We start from the raw sequence: 17199 nt of genomic DNA on the forward strand, positions 1-17199 counted from the left end.
ACTCCTGAATCTATCTCTACAAGCATGAGGGGAGGTTACATGATTGTAGCTATCTCACTCAGGTCACTCAATTCTCTAAGTGTATTAAGTTCCTATGAATCTATGAAATGAATTCACTCAATAGCCTGTCATGTTGCACTCGTCGTTATAGACTTAATCAAGACTCAAATCTTCATCATGATGGTGACGGAACTTTCGGTTCTACTCCCCTTTGATTGGTTGTGAAAAAGGTTTTATGATGAAGGGTAGCGGAATAAGTGGAAGGAAGTTGTGAAGTCGGTGGTTTATTTGGGATAGATAGGAGTTCTTTTTTTATTTTTGTCGAGGCACGATCAGGTATTCTTTTGACATTTCGGGGTTTTTCTTTGTTGAGCATCCCTTCTTGTGCTGTATATATATATATATATATATATATATATATATATAGTTGGTCCCTAGATAAACAACGGGAGTATTGTAGAGGGGGGTGAATACAATTCTCTTTAATTAACTTAATAGTTAAACACAATTTAGTATTCAAGCAAGTAAATTAAATAGAGTCAAAGGTAATTTTTAAACGGTTATTCTTTATTGATTAAATCACAAAGAATTACAACTATCCTTGGCGGAATGATAGTTGGTTGATACAGATTTACCTAAGTATAGCTACATAGTGTGTTCTAAGCTATTACACGTTTTGGACTCTAAATAAACAAACCCACACCACTAGTTGTTACAATAGTGGATACATCAATTTATACTAGTCCTATTATCCATGTAATTGTTCTGTTGTCCACTGGTACATAGGATGTCTATACTTGTGGGAACAACTGCATCAGAGAGTGTGCTCTCCTCTTTCCTCTTTGGTAGCTATTTGTAGGAACACCCTAATTCTGTTTGGCACCACTATTTGTTTAAACAAATAGAATGTTGTGTTCTCTAGGCATTGACAAAGTATAGCACATGTCTGCACATGCGTTAAACTTCTGCATTCCCACGTGGTCTTGTAAGGTCACTTGTCAGCCGCCGACGCCTGTTCTTTTCTGTTTAACTTTGTCTTTGACTTCTGTTGAATAGTACGATTGATGTAGACCACTCAGGAAACCACTATGCTTATAATAGAGCATAGCTATCTTGTGTAGTAAGTTACATCCCAGCTATGCTGGTTCTTCATTGCTGAGTCACTTGATATTATTGAATTGCTGAGTATACATCATGTGCTGATTAAAGAATACTATCTACCTTGTGCTGGTAGACTAATCAGCAAACTAAACACTCAACAAAGCAATATCTGATGTCTATACATAAACAAACTTGTGCTGGCTGCACATAACATTTTAGTGCAAATAAATTACAGTTTTGTCATAATTAAATCCTTAATTATTTTGGGGACTCAACAATATATATATATATATATATATATATATATATATATATATATATATATATATATATATATATATATATATATATATACGCAGCACAAGATTCCTTGGATTTATCTTCGAGGTCCTTGATGGCAGGCTTCTGGATATGGATTCGGGATTCTTGGATGAATCACGATCTTCTTTATTTTCTGGGTAGTTGAAATAGAAATGGTGCAATATAGAGGGTATATTTTTGTGAGTTTTCGGGTAGAGGTACGGAAAAGAAGGTTGTGTGGTAGGGGCAGTTAATCACGACAAACTAGATTCCTAAACTAATAATTCCTTTCACTTATGCGACTCCGAAATGTTGATTCAGAAATGCTAACATTTGCACACTCAATGGAAGTATAACGAATCACTAAAAATGAGTGCTTATCAGGGCTTTATTTGGTACCTCGCAACAATTATAATGGTTCGAATGTACTAATTCATGGAATGTTCTTTTAGGGTATCGGTTTATTTTTCAAAGATATTTTCAACTTTGTTTTGTTACCTTTTCTATTTTAACAAAAGTTTGATCATTTTAGAAAGTAATAAGCCCAATATTTATCTAGCTCAAAAAATTTAACGTTTTACGGCACTTGAGGTTTACAGGAATCTAATTGTACAATACTGCTATCCCACACTTCAAAATAACATTGTCCTCAATATTAAGGATAAGACGTATCCCAAACTTTAGTTTTTAACAATCGGTTCTGGATTCAGTTATTTTTAAGTTTATGTAGGTGGGGTTTAGATCCCACACTTTAGAGTTTAAAGTGGTGTAGTTTATATTGTACGCAATGATTATCTAGAAAAGTAGTGAAGAACGTAGTAACTCCCCTATAGACTGCAAGGTGTGTATGTGAAGTGGTGCGCCGCTTTCGGTGATTTTCTAATCAGGTACAGGTGTCGTCTTCTCGATAAGCTTATCCTTTCTCTAAGTCATTACTCCATTTTGTCAAGCGTCGTTTGTATGGTTTTCTTATTCGATTACATAAAACATAAAAACATAGATAATAATAATAATAAAAGTGCAGTGAAAAGTAGTGGTAGAGGTGAGATGATATCACTGGTATGGATATTAGGTCTGATCGAGTAGCGGGAATACAACATGTGTCCGGGTCCTGGATCTCTCGGTAATGCGTAGCTCTGACTATCCCTCATCCATGTAATCAGCTGACATCACCTCCTCGTGATGAGACTCATCCTCGAATCTATCAGCCTAAGTTGATATACCAGTTCCTACCGATGTTACCGGGAAGGTGATCTCAACTGATCTTGTTATCCGATCCGAGGTCGACAGATGCTTGTTAGATTTATGGATGGATCCCAAGGACCAGCTACTACCAATTTGAAGAGAAGAACACAAACATGCATTAGTGACAACATCACCTAAATGCCTAGTCAATGCTGCCATGTTCCACGTATCATCAGGAATCATCGGTGCAGTAATATGTCTGTGTGCTCATGGTGGATGTACCGAAAATACCGATAAATAGATCATCTATCACAGATGTCTGGATGCCTGCGGATGATGGACCATAAGTGTACGGATGCTGAGAAATATGGAAATCGGGTACCACGATATGCTACGTGACTGATGCGGAGGATGATCAGGAACCACCGTATGCTGATCATATTTGGTAGAGCTAGTGCCAGTGTCCCTATGCGTACGGTGTGTTATGATGGTGGGATAAGGGTTAGGCATGGGAGGCATATAAAATGTCCGTATCATGTGATGACCCAAATGGAACTGGTTTTCTGAAGTCCGTGCCTCAATAAACCAACGATGCTTATCTAGGATATCCCCCAAGTGATAATGAAGCGGCTCATAGGCGCCTGTGGCAGGTGTACTGGTAATTATGGCTGCTCTCCTTGAGCTGTCGGTTCATCCTCTTCATGACGGACTTCCTCAGTCCTCAATCTCCTCCTCGACCCACTGACTGTCCTAGTGTCGGGACTATACTCATCTTTCCTAATCACAACCCCAAGGACCATCCTATCAACAGACTTTAGATCGTGCAAAGCCCTAAGAACTATCAACTGCCAATTCTCGATCCGAATCAAATGCAAAGAGTTCAAATAATACATATATATTTATACACATTTTTAGGCGTTATTTTACCATTTAAGCATCAAATTAAACACCTTTATGTCTAAAAGTTATAAATTCTAGAAAAAGATACTTTTAACAGGTTTTGTTGAGAAAGTGTGATTAACAAGATAAAAATGAAGGAAAATTGCAGTTTTAGCAGCAAAGCTGCCGGCTAAATACACACAAGCCGTCGGCTAGAAGAAATTCCAGAACATTCTAGAATAAACGTGGGAAACAAGCTGAATAATGAAGAGCATTTGGCTAAGTGTTGTGAGCCACCGGCTAGGTAAATAATTACTTGTATGTAAAGCTAAAGTTCAAGATAAAATTGGAAAAGATTTACCTTGATCCGGAAGCACATGAGACGCCAGCTTAACTCATGAAAGATGTCGGCTAGAGGGGATAAACAAGGAATCAACGTAGGCGTTACGCTCAAGTTATACATATGCATCACTCCAAATTACATTGGAGCCGCCGTCTAAGCCATCTTAGCTGCTGACTCAGGTGTCGGCTGACAGAATCTATAAAGAGTCAAGCTTGGTTTAGTTTTAGCAACATTTTTTCTTAGGTTTTATTTCAGTTTCGAATTTACTTTAAAAGTTTGATAGTTAGGATTTGCAGTTATTTAGATTACTACTTGTAAGCAGTTGCAACTCGATTCTCATTTATGTTGGTATGATTTCTTTTAATTTCTTTTTATCTTTTCTTTGTGTTTCTAGTTTAATTATGGGCTAATACCCCAAACACATGCTTGAATAAATGTAACACCTTGTGAAGATTGCTTAATTTCAGATCTTCATTAAACTGTTCAGAAGTCAGTTTCTGATGGTCGAATCCGCCGGCTTAGAACATCAGAGCCGCCGGCTTCATATGATTATTGAGGAATTCGCATTATTATTGAGGTCTATAACGTTGCTCTCTGACACTTCTTACCGTACCACACTATCAAAACTTCCTCAGGGAATAATAAGACTCTCCCACTTACGATTCAACTTCACACTCAAGTCGCGAAGATGGTAACATCCCGCGAACTTATCGTTCACCAACATACATGAGCATCATCATCATCACTGGTCATATAGACATCGGTTTCCTGAGAATCGACTTCAAAACCCTGAAGTCATTAAACACAGTCACGCTATAGGTCACACTTACAACGACATCACACCCTCAACAATGCGAGCCGCACCCATCATCCTCAGGGTAGACTCTCTCACCATTTCCCATGTTAACCTTCGAGCCTAGGCATACGCCACCGCACTCTATCAGTCCTACAGGTCAGTCGAGCTCACTCGACCTTACACTCAATTAACAGCTAATAGCTAACGGGCCTTTGCTCACTTTCATGGAGAAGATGATCACTCGGACTCAGCGAATATGTCGCCTGCTATAATCAACACGTCATCATCAACTGCAACCCACAGACGATTATGTCCATGGTCTCCTCTCCAATCATCGCAATCCACCGAGATCTTAAGAGCAACATAAATCACCCGTCTCGTGAGCTCATCAAACACACTCAACGCATCACTGCTCCCGGGTTGTACATAGCAAATGGCCACAGTCTTCATTCGCCCTACTTTATTTTGCATGAAGTATGCACCATAACCCTCTCAGTACCCATTTTCGCAATCAACATATCACGCCCGCCCTACAATTCCCATTGTCATTGCCGTTGCACCTAAAGGGCCTCCCGATAGCACCCTAAGTACACCATGTCTACACCAACATCGGAGTCGCACATTACACTAGTAGGTACAAAAAGGCACTTTTCGAATTGTCATACCGACTCCCACTACCCACAACCGAGGTTTAGAAATTCATTCATTGGATCTCACACACCCGATGTCACCCAATGCGCAACTAAATGACCCGAGGTCATACCTAACCGACGAACCTTACGGTTCACTAGACCACCAATCTTCCCAGCGAACAGACGCTACTACGAACTCGTCTAAGCTAAGCAACATAGCCTAGCTAAACCCTTCACAACACACACACACACACACACACTAGGGAATAGATTGGAAACACCAAGGCTTACACTCCTCCTCACATCGATACAACCATTATTACGGGGGAAATTCCATAAGGAACTCACCCTAATTCCGCAATCAACTAACACAAACCATCATCCGAAGGGTCTCACTCCCGCGAGTTTAACGACCCAAACACGCCCCTATACATCGTCATGAAAGAAGACCTACAACCAAATTCACTACCAGATTCACTAACTCCGTACTCACCCGAGTACACACACAAAAGCACCCAAAAGACCTATTACATCCCAGTACGGGATCCAAATCTTCGTCACACACTCACGTCGAACATCCTAGTTACGGTAAATCACCATACTAAAATCAAACTCAATAGCACACCCACTACTTTGGGTGCCTACGCACGCATCAACCCATGAGTCCACCTACTTACCTTATTTAACCATATCCACAGTAACACTCTCCGACCAACATAGACTCGATGTGACACAAGCACATCACCTGAGATTCTATAACCTAGGAACCAATACATGATTCCTAAATCGTCCTCGAAACTACCCCAACCATGCCACGTTCGTCTGTTCGGTACTAGACATGTTGTAACGACCCGACCAAAACCGTTATTGACGGCGCCGTTAACTTAGGTCCCGTTGCGTGGTCGTAGTCCCTATATGAGACTCGTTTGACCAAAATTATGTCGCATTCATTTGAAAGGTACAAGACTTGCAAGTTTAGTTTACAAAACCGTTCGACAACAAGTCTAAGTTTACAAAAGTCATAAAGTATAAATGAAATAACTTGCGATATAATTAGTTTAAAAACACAGTTGCTATAAATAGCGTAAGTATGTAAACAAAAGTTTGAATCCAAAAGTGCTATCCCTAGCATATGCATGCATGGTTGACTCCAATCAAGTAATCAAAGAGTGCGGAAGCATGTATCAAGTAGCCAAGTATGAACCTGAGAAAACATGTAGAAAACTGTCAACGAAAAACGTTGGTGAGATCATAAATGTATTTGTAAAAGTATATTTTGAACCACAATAGTTTGTATAGATGATTATCCAAATCGTATTTATTCCGAAGAATGTAGTTTGTATTGCGAGCACCCAATTACCAAAGCTTAACTGAATCTTCCCTCTGAATTTTGAATATAGTGTTAGAACATACACTATGCACGTTGAAATTATATTTCATCCACTAACGGTAGCGAACCGTCTGAATGAGGGTTCGTTAAACCTGTATGGCCACACAACATAATCACTCGCTTACACTTACACCCTGCAAGTGGAACTAATGATAATTAGATTGAGGACTTTTGTTCTAACTCGTCTGTATCTTTGCATTCGTATTTGTGTTCAAAGTATAAAAGTATGAAAAGTATATATACATGTGAAATGTATATAAGTATGTAATGTATATGTTTCTCAGCCCACGATTTAAAAGAATAAAAGTTGTTGAAAAGGTGGGACTATGATCTCACCTCGAGTGCACGAGTATAAAAGTACTTCACAAAGTAACGTATGCATGAAAGTTGCTTAGCCTTGACCTAAACAAGTAAGTTGTGTCAATTAACCGGTTACGATACAAGGTCGCGTGAAATGTGTTCAATTAGTCCTATGGCTCGTTACGACTCGATTAAATATAGCATGTGAATCACGTTGTCAAGTTTCATACAAGAAACAAGTATAAAAGCATGTTAGAATGATTGTATAAAAGTTTGGTTAAGTTTGACTAAAAGTCAAACTTGGTCAAAGTCAAAGTCAACGGGGTCGGGTCGGGTATCCGACAATTTTCTCAAGACGAGAAGTCATATAAGAGCCTAATAGTCAAGTTTCATGTTAAACGGAGTTTTAGTTAAGCGGAAACATTTTTGTGACATTTAAAAACAAAAGAGAGTGGCCTGGGGCTTTTGCGCGGCGCGCACTGGGTTGCGCGGCGCGCACCCAAGTGCAATTTCTGGTCAGAACTCAACCAAGAAGGCAAACATCTGGGATCTCTGATTCTGCGCGGCGCGCGGGTAAATGCGCGGCGCGCACCATGCTGTTCAGCTATTTTCTGCAGTTTTCAACTTATGCACGAATCCAACTTCAAATACCCATAAATCCTAAACCGTAAACATCCAAAACAAGTATCTTATATCGTTGGAAAGGTATTTTGACAAGGAATACAACTAACCACTTTTCATCAAGCAAAAACATCATTTACAATAACCGAAAACTCGTCAATTGATCAAGAAAGGTTTATTTTCAAAGTTTCAAGTTTGTAAAACGTATTTTATGATTCGGGAATCCAATTTACACATACGATATGCCGTTTCGAAGGTAATTAAGCATACATTGCATCTAAACACTTACTAACAACATTAACAAGCATTCAATGCATCAAAAGTTCATTTCAAAGTCTATCAAACCCTGGTCAACATCACAAAATCCTTAATCGGGTTTTTGAAGTTTTCTTAATCACATCAAAATGTGGCTAATGATACTAGTAACACAATTAAAACATGCACTTTAACAATTAAACAACATTTAATCATCCAAAATCAAAGATTAAGCACACCCATTTCAAAGTTCATACTAGTTACTCTAAATCAACAAATCGAGCAAACAAAACATATATTCATATTATACACGAGCCATAGACACTAACTAACACAATTTCAAGTCAAAAACACGAATTTAAAGAAAAATTAGTGATTTTAGAAAGTTACCCAAAATGGATGAAATTGGTACCAAATCGAAGAGGATGATGAGAGGATCACGAATATGTAATTTGTTTTGAAGTTTGCTTCCCGATCCGGATTTAGATGATGATTTATGTTTGTGTTCTTGAGAGAAAAAAAGAAAGAAAGAAAAAAGAAATGGATGAATGAGTGGGTGGAGGTGGTGAGTGGTTGACTAGTCAACTACTAGCCACCTCTTTGGTCAAGTGGCGGAACTAGTCCCTCAAGTTTCAGAGCGGGTGCGGGAATAAGCCAAACGAATATTTTTAAAACGCTCGAGTAAACGGGTGATGTCAAAATTAAATAGCGGGAATATAATGAACGTTACTCACGGAAACTATTAATTTAAATACGAAATATTATGTTTTAAAAAAAAAAGACGGTGTTAAAATTAAATTTAACGGAAAAACGCGGGATGTTACATTATCCACGCCTCAAAAGAAATTTCGTCCCGAAATTTAGTTGGAAGTAGTAGTTGTTGAATCTTCCTCGAGATCTTGTGTTGCCAATTCTACGAGTGAGGGAGAAGTACGTCCTAGGGTATTTCAACGAATTTTGACGGTCGGGATCATATGTTGTTTTAAGGTTTGGCTTCACGATTTATGGTTTCAACCGGTCCTCCTAGGAAGTGAGGGTTATCGTCGGTAGTGAGTTCATCAAAGGAGATAACAAGTTCTCGTTTCGCAAAACACGTCTTTGAGTTGATACATCGAATGTAGGATAAACGGAGACCCAAAATGAGTCGGAAAAGTCTAAACGGCTAGCGACGGGTCCAAAACACCCCAAGAATTTAAAGGATCAAAATATCGCGGATTTAGCTTCCTACGTTTTTCCGAAACGGATTGCACCTTTCCAAGGTGCGACTCTTAACGTGACGCGGTTTCCCATGGAATTCGAAAGGTTTACGTGTAACATCGGCATAGCTCCTGGTGATTACGAGTCGCGTTGGGTCTTGCTTGAATATGAATAAATCCTCTCGATTGCTCATGAATAAGCTCGGCCCCGGTGAATTGATCATCGTTTACTTGGTTTCGACAAAAAGGAGAATGACGTTTCCGGTCACATGTGGTTTCAAAAGGAGTGACGTTAAAACTCGAATGAAGATCATTGTAGTACGAGGATTAAGCTAAAGGAAAATACTTTTCTCAAGTAAATTTGAAGTTAGTAATACAAATTCGTATTACGGTTTCCAAGGTTTGAATCATATGTTTGCTTGGTCCGTCGGTTTGTGGATGATACGCGGTACCCATGTCTAAACGCGGTCCCGAGGCTTTTTGTAAGGTACTCCAAAATCTAGAAGTGAAACGAGGATCTCGATCCGAAACGGGGTACATTTCCCTAAGGCATATTGAACAAGTTTGCTAGGAATTGAAAACGTTAGCTAGGACAAGTTTCTCAAGAAAATTCGCGTCGCGGAAGATTTATCGGTTTCCAAAAACGTTCGTCGGGGCAAGTTCTTATCGGGTTTTGAAAACGATTGTTAGGACTATCCACTCTCGCGGCGAATACTTGTATGACGTGAAGAGTCGCTCTCCATTGAGAATTTAGAATAAGGACCTCCTGAACCGGAAGTACAAGGGTGATGCAAGAGAAGTTTCCGCCCCGATGTGAGCATAACGAGTAAATTGTAGTTAGTCAATAAGACTGCGCGAGGACGAGCTAGTATACCCGTGTGACATACGGTTGAAGTCGAATGGAATCGGTAATTCATTCGGAAGCATAAATATAATTTGACAATAATTGAAGGTGTGTCCCCGGTATGGTTGTTATAAATATTCTCGGAGTTTTCGGATGTCCAAACCTGAAAAGATGAAGTCATGTACATGGCACATGGTGGTGTTTAGGTTGATCGAGTCTAACCACCATCACGCGTCACTAGAACTTTGGTATGTCTTACCGTAATATAACCACGTTGATCGAGTGTCGTTATATTACGCTAACTCATACCTCCATTCCCACATCACTCTATAGATTCAAGTTCGTGTAATCGTGAAGTTTAAAATAAACAAAGTGTAACAACGTCTCTAACGTGACTCGTATTGAATCGAAAGAATTAGTGCAACTATAAAGAAGCGTTCCCCGAGGGAAGTGTATAAATGATTGTTCACGTCAATGTGGTTCGAGTCAGACAATAAGGTATTCAGGTATGAAAAGAGTAACGAGTCATGATAACGAGTAGCACGCAACCGTAGTGATAAATGTTGATGACGATACTCACCTAGAGTAGTGATGGTAGTAACACCAAAAAGTAGATAGTAAGAAACACCAGTGGGAAACCGATAGTAAGTTGAAACGGTGGCAAATAACAATCCGGGAGACAGAGTTCCCGAACAAGTGTGACTAATGAAGTCGTCGTCATCCATACGTGTATGAATCATGAATTTACGTGTGTTACCAAAAAGTGGCGGAATACGAGTTCGTATGATGAAGATTGGGTACCATAAAAAAAATTTGCCTAAGAATGATTTAAGTATAATGCACAAGTAGTCAAGTAAGTGCTATCTATAGCAAATGTATGTCAGAATGCAATGGCTAACTATCCGGTTGTAGTCTAGACTCACTAATGCGTCCTAACGACTCTGTTAGACACACTAATGCACGTCCTAGTTCCCTACAACCAACGCTCTGATACCACTTGTAACGACCCGACCAAAACCGTTATTGACGGCGCCGTTAACTTAGGTCCCGTTGCGTGGTCGTAGTCCTTATATGAGACTCGTTTGACCAAAATTATGTCGCATTCATTTGAAAGGTACAAGACTTGCAAGTTTAGTTTACAAAACCGTTCGACAACAAGTCTAAGTTTACAAAAGTCATAAAGTATAAATGAAATAACTTGCGACATAATTAGTTTAAAAACACAGTTGCTATAAATAGCGTAAGTATGTAAACAAAAGTTTGAATCCAAAAGTGCTATCCCTAGCATATGCATGCATGGTTGACTCCAATCAAGTAATCAAAGAGTGCGGAAGCATGTATCAAGTAGCCAAGTATGAACCTGAGAAAACATGTAGAAAACTGTCAACGAAAAACGTTGGTGAGATCATAAATGTATTTGTAAAAGTATATTTTGAACCACAATAGTTTGTATAGATGATTATCCAAATCGTATTTATTCCGAAGAATGTAGTTTGTATTGCGAGCACCCAATTACCAAAGCTTAATTGAATCTTCCCTCTGAATTTTGAATATAGTGTTAGAACATACACTATGCACGTTGAAATTATATTTCATCCACTAACGGTAGCGAACCGTCTGAATGAGGGTTCGTTAAACCCGTATGGCCACACAACATAATCACTCGCTTACACTTACACCCTGCAAGTGGAACTAATGATAATTGGATTGAGGACTTTTGTTCTAACTCGTCTGTATCTTTGCATTCGTATTTGTGTTCAAAGTATAAAAGTATGAAAAGTATATATACATGTGAAATGTATATAAGTATGTAATGTATATGTTTCTTAGCCCACGATTTAAAAGAATAAAAGTTGTTGAAAAGGTGGGATTATGATCTCACCTCGAGTGCACGAGTATAAAAGTACTTCACAAAGTAACGTATGCATGAAAGTTGCTTAGCCTTGACCTAAACAAGTAAGTTGTGTCAATTAACCGGTTACGATACAAGGTCGGGTGAAATGTGTTCAATTAGTCCTATGGCTCGTTACGACTCGATTAAATATAGCATGTGAATCACGTTGTCAAGTTTCATACAAGAAACAAGTATAAAAGCATGTTAGAATGATTGTATAAAAGTTTGGTTAAGTTTGACTAAAAGTCAAACTTGGTCAAAGTCAAAGTCAACGGGGTCGGGTCGGGTATCCGACAATTTTCTCAAGACGAGAAGTCATATAAGAGCCTAATAGTCAAGTTTCATGTTAAACGGAGTTTTAGTTAAGCGGAAACATTTTTGTGACATTTAAAAACAAAAGAGAGTGGCCTGGGGCTTTTGCGCGGCGCGCACTGGGTTGCGCGGCGCGCACCCAAGTGCAATTTCTGGTCAGAACTCAACCAAGAAGGCAAACATCTGGGATCTCTGATTCTGCGCGGCGCGCGGGTAAATGCGCGGCGCGCACCATGCTGTTCAGCTATTTTCTGCAGTTTTCAACTTATGCACGAATCCAACTTCAAATACCCATAAATCCTAAACCATAAACATCCAAAACAAGTATCTTATATCGTTGGAAAGGTATTTTGACAAGGAATACAACTAACCACTTTTCATCAAGCAAAAACATCATTTACAATAACCGAAAACTCGTCAATTGATCAAGAAAGGTTTATTTTCAAAGTTTCAAGTTCGTAAAACGTATTTTATGATTCGGGAATCCAATTTACACATACGATATGCCGTTTCGAAGGTAATTAAGCATACATTGCATCTAAACACTTACTAACAACATTAACAAGCATTCAACGAATCAAAAGTTCATTTCAAAGTCTATCAAACCCTAGTCAACATCACAAAATCCTTAATCGGGTTTTTGAAGTTTTCTTAATCAACCTACACATCAAAATGTGGCTAATGATACTAGTAACACAATTAAAACATGCACTTTAACAATTAAACAACATTTAATCATCCAAAATCAAAGATTAAGCACACCCATTTCAAAGTTCATACTAGTTACTCTAAATCAACAAATCGAGCAAACAAAACATATATTCATATTATACACGAGCCATAGACACTAACTAACACAATTTCAAGTCAAAAACACGAATTTAAAGAAAAATTAGTGATTTTAGAAAGTTACCCAAAATGGATGAAATTGGTACCAAATCGAAGAGGATGATGAGAGGATCACGAATATGTAATTTGTTTTGAAGTTTGCTTCCCGATCCGGATTTAGATGATGATTTATGTTTGTGTTCTTGAGAGAAAAAAAGAAAGAAAGAAAAAAGAAATGGATGAATGAGTGGGTGGAGGTGGTGAGTGGTTGACTAGACAACTACTAGCCACCTCTTTGGTCAAGTGGCGGAACTAGTCCCTCAAGTTTCAGAGCGGGTGCGGGAATAAGCCAAACGAATATTTTTAAAACGCTCGAGTAAACGGGTGATGTCAAAATTAAATAGCGGGAATATAATGAACGTTACTCACGGAAACTATTAATTTAAATACGAAATATTATGTTTTAAAAAAAAAAGACGGTGTTAAAATTAAATTTAACGGAAAAACGCGGGATGTTACACATGTCATGCTTGATGCCAAGATACGCGGTTGTAATAATGGTGATCAAGCATTAATAAAATTGTGTACCTTACCATTTCCATATGTCGATATAAAGTACTTTACCCAGCCTAGTGCGACATTCACATGAAACAAAGCATACGACAACTCCTAATACACCCGAATGATCAAAGTCCTTACGGTGAACTTGATCACTCAAAAACCGCCAAGTAACCAAATCTCTCTAATAAATTCTTCTCTAGGACATATATATATATATATATATATATATATATATATATATATATATATATATATATATATATATATATACACACACACACACACACAATCATAGCATATGCACATATATCGCAACCGCAATGTCATCCTACCACTTAAGGATCTATCATTCAAAGTAACCTCCTAGTCAACCTACTACTTTAGGCGACTATCTATCTAAGGCATAAGCGCAAACACCAATTAAGGCCCCACATATCCAGAACTCCTAGTTAGTGTACCTACACTAAGGCACTAACTATTATCAATCCGATCCGTATTTCTAATAGTACGCATACAATTTCACCTCATCAAGTCTATGTCTAGGAACCTATCAAAAAGTCACCTAGATTCCTTAGACAATGCTCTGATACCACTTGATATGACCCGAACCCGATAACTGAAAACGACTCACATTTTTTTGAAAGGGCACCATCGCGTCGCAAGGCCAGCTGGTCTCGGCACGATCCCACATGTGTTTTTAATATCGAACATTTTAACCAGCACAGACCATCTTTTCCAGTACCTAGTCGTGTCGCGATAGAAGAGGGTCGTGGCGCGACCTTGTGTTGGGTCAGTTTTCTGTTTGCAGTAATTTTAAACATAAGTTTAACCCATTATTGAAAGTCACAAAACATGATACCAAATCGACAACAACCTGTTTAAAATCATAACAATGCAAAACACACCAAGTTACGAGTTTACACAACGGGTACTCAAGACCCATAAATTAACAACTGTTTATTACGACCCATAGTGACTCAATAGCCCAACCCAATATTACGAGCATGATCCTAGGGATTTAACCAATCCTCACCAAAGTCCAAAGACCACAAGCCTATCCACCAAGCTCAAGCACTCCTAAGCGTCTAGTCTAGCAACTAGATAGCTTCAAGCCAAATCAACCGGTACCTATAAAAAGGTAAACAACAAGAGGGGTAAGCAATGCTTAGTGAAAAGAACAACTATACACATATGGATATAACTTGCCGACCTGCAACCACAAAACAAATATAGCATACGAAGCACCGTAACAAGAACCTCAACTAACATGGCATAAACGTAATAGCATGCTAAACAACAACAATATAACAATAGTATAATATAAAACAACATTGTACACAAACCTTATAGTTAACTAAGAGCATACGGGAATGGTTCTCGCGAATGAACCATCGGTTATTCACAATAACCATTAGTGATACGACACACGATTTTTCACTAACCCCATAGGTGGTACAAACACACGATATCTACCTTACAACCCATGGTGATACGAACACACGATTTTCACCACGTTACCGATGTGTTGTAGACACACGAACTTGAGTGAACCCGACACATGTGGTAATCACTCTAGTGAACTCGACACATGTGGTAACACTAAACCACATCCACCGTAAGCAAGTAAAGCATATACATTCATGCATAATTATTCACTTACCTTGGAACACACACACCAGCACAAGCCATGTATGTACAACCTTGGAACAATAGGCATGTATTCTCACCTCAAAACAATTATAAAATGAGAAAAAGGGGCTACGAACTCACAAGTGATGTAATGTGGTGAGAGACTCGAAAGTGCGAGTTAGACAGTTGTCGGAGATCCGGACTTGGAATCTAAATAATATTATAAGGTCAGAGGTCATACTATTTAATATAGTATTTAAGTTAGGTCTAATATAAGTTCTCAAGTGATCTTACATGTCCATTTCGATTTATGGTTTCAAATGTTACATATTTCCTAACTTAGTGTTTTTAGATTTTACTGTTTTGAACCATCATTTTGACCCTAGTGTTTCTCCCAAAATACACATCCATTTAAGATGAGATTACCACCTGTGGAAAGGTTTTTGAGTCAACTTTTCAAAAAATGTAAGGTTCTGTTTTGAGACTCAAAATAAAAGTTGGTCAAAAGTGCATGTTTCCACAGGTGTGCAAAAATGTCCAATTTTACACTATTAGCTCCCATGCAAGCTTAAAATTAGTAAAACACATTTGTTTGGCTTGAGCATTTTGAAGAGGATTTAGAAGATATAAAATTACATATGTTTAAAAGGATTTAACTCCAGGTCTTCATTTACTTAGTTTTTTACAAGTGGTTTTCTAGACCTTTATTAGACAATAACAATTTCATAGATCAACTTGAAAATGTCATTTCTCCATGAATACTACATGATTTTTAAGTGGTTCAAATTGGGATTTACTCCTCTATGTGTCCCCTTTAAAGATCAAAAGATTATATTTCCAGAACTTTTTTAGTTTTTGATTTTTACCCCATCCTTTAGACCTTGGTCAAATCTGTTCAAAATCTGACATGTAGTGAGAAAATAAAAATAAAAAATATGTTTTTCTTTGAGAAAAATCACGAAAAATTTACAGAGGGTCAAGAACATATATATGAACATGGATTAAATTTATAAAGCCCAGATCTAAAGTGTAAGTTAGTTTTTAAGTAGTGAACTTCAAGTAGAAAATTTGGACAGCTTAAAGATAAAACTGTTTTATGTAGTTAACCACTTTAGTTCTTAGTTTATGTTCATTTTAAGACATAGGACATGTAGAGAACTTAAGGTTACTGATCTAACATCATCAAGATCATGGTTATCTATATAGTCATCATTGAGTGATTAAACACTCTAGATCAAGCAATTACACCATGAATACTCTTGAATATAGCTAGACAAGATGAATTGAATTAAAGTATGTTGTTATACCTTGAAGAGAAAGGCTCCTCTAGGTTTATGAAGATGATGTTTAGAGCTGGAACTAAAAGTGTTAGTGAGTGAAAGAGATGATCAAATGAGTGACAATGAAAGTTGGAGAGGATATATATAGAGAGGGAGAGTGGGATGTGTCACAAGAGGGAGATGGGAGGGGAGTGACTCATGTTTCTTGACTTCTTCATTAAATGTCCATGAAAATTATGCAAACTTGCTTAATATCTTGAAGACAAGATGCATGGATCTTAGCTTGGAGAGGAAGCTTGTATGGTGATCATGGTGATGAGGTGGTGGTGGAGGTGGCACATGGAGATGCAAGGGATGAGAGGACTAATCTCCTTCATTAATTAAGCATGCAAATAGTGATGATGGTGTTTTGTATGGAAATAAATATCTTAGATATTTATAGGAGAAGGTGGTAGTGTGCATGGGTTAAGTCTTGCATGAAGAGATGATGATGGGGATGGTGGACGATTATGATGATGATGGTGGAAGAGTTTTTGTCAATTTTTGGTTCTTAAAAGTACATGTACTTTTGTAGTTTACCTAATGTATAATCTAAGGTGTTAATTTGTATGTTTAAGATTTAGGAAGTAAGCTAAGATTAGGTTCTAATCAAGATAGATCAAGGTTGGTTAAATGAAAGAAATGACTAAATACAAAGTGATCAAGACTAGTTGTGAAAATGATTAAGTGCAGAGAAAGTCTTAACTTATGATTTAATGTCTAAGTAACTTATGATTTAATGATAGGTATAGGTATAGGTATAGATTTCAAATCTAGGGTTTATGGTGATAAGCTAGGATTTTCAAGACATTGT

The sequence above is a fragment of the Rutidosis leptorrhynchoides genome, chromosome 10 (assembly GCF_046630445.1).
Source record: "Rutidosis leptorrhynchoides isolate AG116_Rl617_1_P2 chromosome 10, CSIRO_AGI_Rlap_v1, whole genome shotgun sequence".
Taxonomy (NCBI): domain Eukaryota; kingdom Viridiplantae; phylum Streptophyta; class Magnoliopsida; order Asterales; family Asteraceae; genus Rutidosis; species Rutidosis leptorrhynchoides.